Here is a 9426-nt window from a genome sequence, read left to right on the forward strand (position 1 = left end):
GGCCATGCCCTCCAGGCTGTGGAGTCCCCGGAGGAGCCTGGACCCGTGGCTCAGGTCCGCCTCCACTCCCACCCCTCTAAAAGATGAGTGGGGTGCGAGTCCCTCCTGTCCCATGGGGCTGCATGTAGTGGCAAGGAGCCGGACCCGCTCCCCGGTTGAGCCTCTCTCAGCCCTATCCTGCTCTCCGCTGGGGCCCTGCAGCTGCTCGTTGTAGCCCCAAGCCTCACACACTTCCTGGCTAGGCAGCATCCCCAGTCCTAGCCCTAGCCCTGCCCAACTCCCTCCCTCCCTATGGGGCTTAAGTCCCTGCCCTCCCTACCTACCTGTGGGACCTGCTCTCCAGGCTGCCTGGGACCCCCTGCCTGATGGGGCCCTCCTCCTGCTCCCCCCCAACTCCCTGAAAGCTGGAAATACAGAGGGTTTGTCCCAAAACTGCAAAATCCATGGGCTTCTCCAGTAAAATGAGAAATCCACATTTGCCTCCGGTAAAAGGTAAAATCCGTGGTTTACTCCATTTTTCCATGGGAAATGGAAAACCCGTATCCCTAATAATAATTAATTACTGAATATATTTCCTGGCATTTTGATTCAAAAAACCAAAAATTGTGCTTCTAATATGAGTGATGTTTATACATGTAATAATACAGGGGTTGTCAACCAGGGGTACATATACCCCTGGGGGTACTTGACCCCATCCTAGGGAATACACACAGGCGGGTGGAGAGAGAGCGCCACTGCCTTCCAGGAGCAGGGGCGGGGCAAGGGCAGCGGCACCCCTCTGCGGGGCAGGGAAGCTCACATGCTGCAGTAACCACCACTACCCACCAGCCCGGTGAGCTTCTCAACCTCACAGAGGGGTGCCACTGCCCTCACCCCACCCCAGCCTTGCTCCTGGGAATTTGAAATTGATTAACTTATTTCCATTGTCCTAGCTGAGAAAAAGGAAAGAAAACAAAACAAATGGTCCTAAGTTTTAACTTGCTTATTTTTAACTTATTTATTTTACTACCTTTAAGTAGTAATAATAATGGGGAAGGATCTTGGGTGTTTTTAGTGAATTTTAATCTGCATTTTCTGAATGGTATCTGACATGGTTTTAGAACCTTAATGGGGTACTTTCCTAAATGGAGTTGTTTAGTTTCAGTTGCTAAATTATTTATTCCTAAATTTGCCCAGTATTTTAGTATTGTGAAGTATAACTTTAGCATATATTATGACATAAAATTTTATTTAAGGATAAATGCGTAGTGTTTTAATCTTGGCATTTTCCAAACCAATATAATGCAAAAGGAAAGCAGTATTTAAATCTGTTTGCCCATATTGTTAATCAGTTACTAAGTAGTTGTCTTGTTTATGGACTTTGATTACACTTAAAATCCACATTTTTATTATTTATTTAAAACAAAAAAAAAACTGTAAAGAAAGCAGGTTGGAAATGTTACTAAACTTTTATTTTTCTTGGGTATTTTAAAAAATGACCTTGGAAGTACTATTATTTTGTGTGTTTGTGAAATGAGAATTTACATTTATATAGGTATGAATAATATGGCTTTTATTACTTAATTAGGGGAATTTAAAGAATTTTTAAATGCATAATCAACACTGCTAGAAGAGGCAAAACATTCTCTCATAACATCTCTTAAAAGGAAAATATACATATAAGAGGAAATGAAGAGTTCTCTCAGAGATCAAATATGAATCTGCTTGGCTATATTCTGTACCAGGAGTTCCCAAACTGTGTTATTTATACCCCTGGGGTTACGCAGGTCATCTCTGGGGGCTACATGGGAGGAAATTGTGTAATGGCAGATTTAACTTTCATTATTATAATATTTGGCATTTAAAGCATTAAAATATGCTGGTAAGGGTACGTGGGCAGCTAGTAAATAAGGAAGGAAGTATGCAATAAGAAAACGTTTGGGAACCTCTGTTCTATACCATTAAGGTTAATATTCTGGCCTAATTATTTAAAATAATGTGTTGATGAATAGAACTATTTTCCTGCATAGTTTAATGTATGCTCAATTATATCTGCAATGTTTTTTTGTAAGTGTTGGTTGTATAAAGGCCCTGAAATCTTGTAATAATACTTTTTTCATCTTTGTTGACCAAAAAAACCTTTGCTACAGCATCACTTTTTCTTTGCCCTTTCTTTGAGTGTTTGTTATGTTATACCAATAAATGGGCACTTAAGCTTATACCTGGTTGCTGCCAGGTTCTGAGGCCCTGCTATTAATTGCTGAGGTTTGGTGTGCCCACAACTTTTAAGCTCATCTTCATTCAGTTGCTTTTACATTTGGTTCCAAATTTGTTCTTTGTTAGTGCGCTCACATTTAAATAGCTTTTCTTCTGATTGTTTAGGATTTCTTCTCTCTGCTGCTGGCACCCATGCACCATTGTTCAGGGTTCCTTGATGATTCCTTAATTATTATCATTACTGAACAGGATGTCTGTTTCCATTTTTACCCTGAGAATCTCAGGTCTTCTGATTATATTATCACTTGGTTTACTCTATAGAATTGTCATTCAGACTTTCTCTAAAGATTTTGTCTGCAAGGAATCAGTTTATGGTAACCCAGGTCTTATATTCCTGTTTTATGGTATAGCTGTTACCTCGGGAGATTGCCAGGCAGTTCCTATTTGATATCTAACATCTTGCTGCCTTTGTAATAAGGGTTCAGCATTTTTACTGTACCATTTCTTTTACTGAGGTTTTTTTTAATAGATGGATCTTTTGTAATGACTGTGGATTTACTTATCTTTAGTGCCAGAAACTTATTAGGTGTTGACACTAGGATTTTTCCCCTGTATCTATATGTCTCTGTATTCCATGCTACCCATATGAGCAATGTAAATGATGCTTAACATTCTAACATGGTATTATGGCATCCTCATGTGTAGAATCCTATCAAATTCAGTAATCTGCCTTTAAACTTAAAAAAAAAAAAAAACACACTGCAGCAAAAGCTATTTAGAGGTTTTATGTTTATCTCTTAATAAAGCATTGTATGAGGTGTGCTGCAAGATTAGAATAGTACTAAGCATGAACTCAGCAGGACCTTTACAATTAAGTTCTTTACAATTGCACTGACCTTTCTGCTAGCATATTTAATTGTGAATAGTAAGACCGTTACAAAATGTGCTTTAATAGACTGATCAGAGAGAATTATCCAAATAAACTATTCATGAAGACAAACGGATTATCCCCCTGTTAACTTGCCCAGAATCCCCATGATAGCAAAGTGTAATTTACAAATGTTTACTTTGATATTTCTATTTGATGTGTCAGGTGACAACTCAGTTTTCAAATCTGTGGGTGACTAGTTCAATCCAAATGGATCTTTGACAGCTTTGGGTCCCCTGTGGCATGAGTGGTCCTCTGGAAATCTGTTTTTCATATTTACAGCTTGGTGCCTTATCACCAGGGATCCTGGTTTTCTCTGTTTAAAAATCCAAAACTCTCTGTTTTAAGAGACAATTCCCAAATTCTTGGATTCAAAAACCCAAAGCCCTCATTTTGCCACGATTAAAATAAAACGCCACTATATATATATATATAGGTATCCTTTTAACACGCTGTTTTATTGATATATTTACATTTTAAAGCAATTTGAAAGCTTAACAATGTCTCTATCATTATAATAAAATAAATTCTAAATACGTATATGTTTTGATTTTGGGTTTTTTTATCATGGAAAATTAGAGATCTTCCTGCCCCCCTTGGCTCACGAGGACGTGGATCCAGTTGTGGCTGTTTCCCACTGCAGCTTTGTGGTGCTGAGCAACCCGGATATGCCAGTGCCCTGCCCCTGCTTCTGCCCTTCATTCCCAAGCTACAGCCCCCTCCCCTGAGCCCTGCCGGTGCTCCTCATTCCTTACCCATTGTGCCCCCCGACCATGCTGGTGCCCCTTGCTCCTGACCTGTGACCCCTGGCCCTGCTGATGCCCCTCACTCCCAGCCCATAGCTGCCTGGCCGTGTAGGTGCCCCTTGCTCCTGATACACAGACACCTGGCCCTGCTGGTGCCTCTCACTCCCAATCCACACTCCCCTGGCCCCCCAGTACTGCTCACTCACAACCCACTGCCCCCTCACCCCCCAGCCCTACTGGATGGGGTCCCCAGCTGACTCCATCTTGCCTGGGCCGGAGCATGGTGACTTCAGTGTCTCCTGAGTTGTGTGGGTTTTGGCAGAGTGAGTCAGGCCCCAGTGTGGGCTGAAAGGAGGATGAGGGGAGGCATGTGGCATCCCCTGCCCCAGGCTGCAGTTCCTGCGCTGTGCCAGGCAGCTTGGCCACAGCCCCCCCCCCCCCCCCCCCAGCAGCTTCTCCTGGCCATCCCATCCCTGTGAGCATGGGCATTGGCCCAGTGCTGCTGACCTGGCCATACAGCTCCCCACCACCCCCAAAGGGCCCCTCAGTTTTCTCCTTAAAAGAGGAAAATCTGTATTTTTCTCCTTTAAATGAGAAAATCCATGTTTTTCCACAGAAAACAGAAAACCCATATCCCTTATCACTGATGTTATTGTTTGTGTCGGGGCAGAAAAGGGCATTTCGTGCCACCCATATGGGCAATGTAAATTATGCTTAACATTCTAACATGGTAGTATGGCACTAGCCCAATGTGTAGGATCCTATCAGGTTCAGTAATCTGTGAGTTTTAAAATTTTGTTTATAAATTACTGAAATAAAAGCTTTTAAGAAGCTTTATGTTTATCCTCATAGGTTTGTCCAAATCATTCCATTTATGTCAGTGCTAAAGAACTGGCCCATAGTTCTGTTTTTTCATTCATGTTATCTATTTCTGATTATTTGTGCAGTTGTAGATATAACAGTATACCTGATCAGTGATAACATAAGGCTTCTGTAACTTGCAAAGTTAATGTTAGCCACTACATAACTAACTATTTAGCAGTAAGCTGTTTCCTATGTAATGGGAAATGTTGCACATAGGATTGATTTTTAGATAGACATGCATGCACATACACATTCCCACAACTTTTAAATTTAATATCTTATCTTGGGCAATGTGTTTTAACAGGTATGAAGAGCTGAAGCTATGTAACTCCCATTATTTCTTAAGGAATATATACAGCTAAATCCATATGCACCCGTTCGGAAATTAGCCTTCGTGTCTTTAAGGGTTTCTAACTAAGTGTTCTGGACCTTTTTTGCATTGCCCTGTAATTAAGGTATCTGCTGGTAATTTTTGTTTTGATTTGAACTCTTCTTCATTTCTATTGACCATCCTGTATCCACCTTCCACTCCATTCTTCAGTACTATTCAGAATATTTCTTTAAAAGCTGGATGCTGTTAGGGCTTGATTTACTTATTCCCTTCTATGCTTACTGAAAATTGAGTGGAAACATTACCTGTAATGAATAAATTGCATGAAATATTAATCTGCTTGTTCACAAGTAATTGCAGAACTTCTGAGGCCTCTCCTGAGAAGTTACAAAAGACCAGTTTCAGAATGGCCTGGTATAAGCAGACTTGATGGGCCTGCAACCCAATTTTTTCATAGGTCTGTTGGTTTTTCTGCCTTAATTCTAAATTTAACTCTAAACTAGCTGTGCACGAACTCTGAACATTAATAAAATGATGGGCAGGTGCATTACATAACAAAAAGTGAACTGAACTGCCTTTGTCCTGGCATTGAAAATGTTTGTTCATATGTTAGGTCCCAATTTTGTGCAATGCTGAGGAGGAGCTGCATAGACCATTATATAATAGCTATATATCTGGACTTGTAAAGCTGCAGTCTAATATCACCCATCCTGGGGCTCTTAATCTAATGCTATTTCAACAATCTCATCTATGAAACACCAACCGATTTAATTGCACTTGAGTTTTCTCTCTCAAAAATCATCTGTCTCAAATCTTAAATCTTTGTCTGTTACAGTATCACTTCTACTTCCCTTACAACACTAAATAATCTGGCTAAAGTACCAGAAGCAGCCTAACTGCAGTAGTGCAGAGGTCCATAAGGTCTAATTTAGCTTGCTGTGGGAATTACCCTTCATAAATTAGGCCATGAGGAACTGTATGCTATTATAGTTAGAAAGTTTCCAGTATATAAACTACTGCTAAATTTAGTGTTAGCTTGCATATTTCTACACTGCTCTTCAGTGTGTAACATAGAAAACCCTTTCAGGACGGCCCTATTTCAGATAAATGGCAAGTTTGGGCCATTAGAGAGAGTCAAATTGTTGAAGCTGGTGTAGTGGTGGTTAAAGGACATGCTGGGTTTTCTCCCAGCTTGCAAGAAGACTGAATGAAGATACAGGCATACCAAAGGTTCATGGTTGTCTGCTAAGAATAGTAGCATAACTGAGCTATGGGAGCAGGGCATTAGCCCTGGGGTATTGCTTGGTTGGTGCAGGGACAAGGGCAGAGAAATAACAACTGTCTTCACTGCTGACTGGCCACACCACTACAGTTGGGAGCTACAACTGCCCTGGGCACTAAGCTACGCTGTTATACCTCTGGCTAAGTACCATTGTCGTTTCTGCTTATATAGACATTTCACTGGTTGGGCAGCTGACGATGGGTATGTGGAAAGTCCTGGTTCATGTTCCAATTTTCCTTTAAGCTGATGAGTCTCCCCTAGGTCTGGGACAGAAGTTTCATAAACCGGTTGGACCCAAATCAGTGAAGTCTGATACTACACTCAACCAGGTTTACCTTAAACCAGTTTCAGCCATTTTAAAACTGGTTTATGTGCATTGAGCTTCTTTTCTGTTACAAGTTTAAACCAGTTTCTGATTACTTAAACCGGTTTATTTGTAAGTTCTGTCCCTAGCCCAAAAATCTACCTCAGTTGTGTTTTTAGTACATCAAGTGCTATATTTCCCTATAGCCATACCTACCACTCCACATGCCTTTGTCTTCATTAAAATGCAAACACTTCTGCATCTATGTGATTGCAGAGTGCTGGGTGGTAATTGGTAGTAATGATGTTGAAGAGCAAGACTGGGTGTAAAAGGATAATATGAAAAGATTGTTTGAGCAGTGATAAATATGAATAGCTCTATACAGAAAACCCATCAATGATTGCTTTATATGCAGGGTGTGCACTATATTTTTTTTCTGATCATTTACTTAATTTAGTAAATAGGCTACCACAGGGCAAAAGAGAAGAGTGGATGAAGGGGACATAACCTCAGGATGCATAAGCTGTTACCACTTGCCAGATAAACAACACCAAACAACTTGCAACTAGTTTAAATCAATAGATATTTCTATCTTGTTTCTGTTGTATTTGATTGTGCAGGAGTGGTTTTACCTTTTTGTCGCATACAATCGGTCAATGGGATGTTGAGACAAATTATATTTCCCACGTTATTATTTCCTTATATAGTATCCTCCTTACTTTATATTTACCGGTTTTGTATCTGTATAGTCCCGTGACTATCTGCTGTTACTCGTGAAATCAAGCTATGTTGGAGCTGGTGCTAAGCTGGAGACTGCACTAGGAGGAGGAAGAGGCTGTGATCTTGTAGATATGTTGAGGGTAACACTGGTGGTGCTTGAAAAAAATCTATGCTTTAACATAGTAGCAACATTTTTTCCCTTTAGCACCAGCATGCTACTTGCGAGTTGCTGCATTTATGCTAACTAGTGTTTGAGAGAATGTTGCTGCTCCTGCTGTGTTTCTGATTTTGCTGCTACCAAAAAAGGTTTATAATTTAATTTTTGGACATCAGTTTGTGTTTAAACATTTGCTCATACGTCATGTAATCTTGTGACTACACAGCTGTAAAGCATCTGTGCTTGACATCATTACACTACCAAAAAAAACCTACAGACAAATAGAGGCAAGGGATTCTGACTGAGGAACTAGTTCACATCAATTAAAGGGAGAAAATGGAAGGAAGCACCTCCTGTTCTCTCTTTAGAACTTTTACTGTATATGAGGCTAAGTACAAAATCACAAATTCTGCCACAAAATTTGATTTAATATGTTTCTCCAGCCACCTGAATTGTATAACATTTTATGAATCCCTCTTGGTAAACATTTAAAGTATTTCATAGTTTAACTATTTCAGTGACTTTGTTTTAGAAAAGAGACAAGGATTTTTGTGAGTGATATCTTTTATTGCACCAACTGAATGTTTAGGGACAAGTTTAGACAAGCTTTCAAATACAGTGAATTCTTCAGGTCATTTCATTTTTAAAAAATTTAATTGAAAAAATAAAGGACTTTTTTAATAAAAAAGAAAATTTAAAAAATGCCAGGATTTTTCAAAAACTTTCTATGTTTAACTCTAAGATATTTTTTCACAAACAAACAATAAGTTGTGTTTCTCTCTCTTTTTCCCGTCCCTTGTGCTTTGTATTCTAATTTCTTTTCTAATTTCATTCTCCTTCTCATACTCTGCTTTCTGCACATCTTTTCACATCATTTGATGAAGTGAACTTCTGTGCACTCAAGTTTGTGTTTTATATATGTATCTTATTTAGTTAGTCTATAAAGATGCATATCTACCCTGATTTCTTATAAATACTAGTCAGCTCTAGTACCTACACAGACAATATCTTGGATCTGATTATGTTTCAATTTTTAGATTATACAATGACCAGATATGGATTTGAATTGGCTTTTGATCACATCCATATCAAACAAGATGAAAGATGATCTGTTGGCCATTGTTTTGTACTGGAACATGGGAGACAATTCCTGCTTCTGTCACATAGTTCCCATATAATAGTTGTTAAGTCTTGCTGTGCCTATATTTCCTTCTTATAACATGCTGCACAATACTTTGTCTTGTATAATTTCTATTGTTATATATTTGTGCATTGCCTAACATGATGTATTAGCCATATCTATATCTATCACTCTAGTACAATTAATAAATAAAAATTAAACCTCATGAGAATGACCTGTTTTCTCTGTTTATATAAAATAAATTCTACAGTATCATACGCTGCTAACCAAAACAAGAAAATTAGCAGTATTGCAGATTTTAATATTGGAGGTAAATAATACTAAAAAGAAAAGGACACTTCCTGGTGGTATGAAACCTGATATAAAAATCAGTCTTATATTCAGAATTTGCATAAAGGCACAGATGGCAAACAAGGCAAGTATCAAACCCAAGCATAAAATCTTAACTGAAAGCTAAATGCGAATCAGATTTCACAGAAATGGGGAAGCAAATAAATAAACTTCAGGTACATGTGGTAGACGTATATATGTCATCCTCCAGTTAAGTGGAAAAGCATGTGGTTATTGCAGGGATATGGCTGCTCGTCATTTAGTTACCAGAGCTTGTTGCCAGAGAGCGGTGGTGTTAGAACACCCTGGTGTGTTTTAGTGTTGGTATTTCTTTGGAATGCTACCACTTGAGTAGTGATGGTCCTTATGTATTTGGTATCAAGGAGGTAGTTAATTTTCTAGATTAGATTAGCTCTAGAGATTCCTG

General features: G+C 39.2%; 1 protein-coding gene across 13 annotated transcripts in view; it reads left to right on the plus strand.

Moving 5' to 3' along the window:
• CAMK2D (calcium/calmodulin dependent protein kinase II delta) overlaps nucleotides 1-9426 on the plus strand; it is a 268565-nt gene that overhangs the window by 94104 nt on the left and 165035 nt on the right. The gene's annotated exons all lie outside the window — the stretch shown is intronic.

The sequence above is a fragment of the Alligator sinensis genome, unplaced genomic scaffold (assembly GCF_000455745.1).
Source record: "Alligator sinensis unplaced genomic scaffold, ASM45574v1 scaffold563_1, whole genome shotgun sequence".
NCBI lineage: Eukaryota > Metazoa > Chordata > Crocodylia > Alligatoridae > Alligator > Alligator sinensis.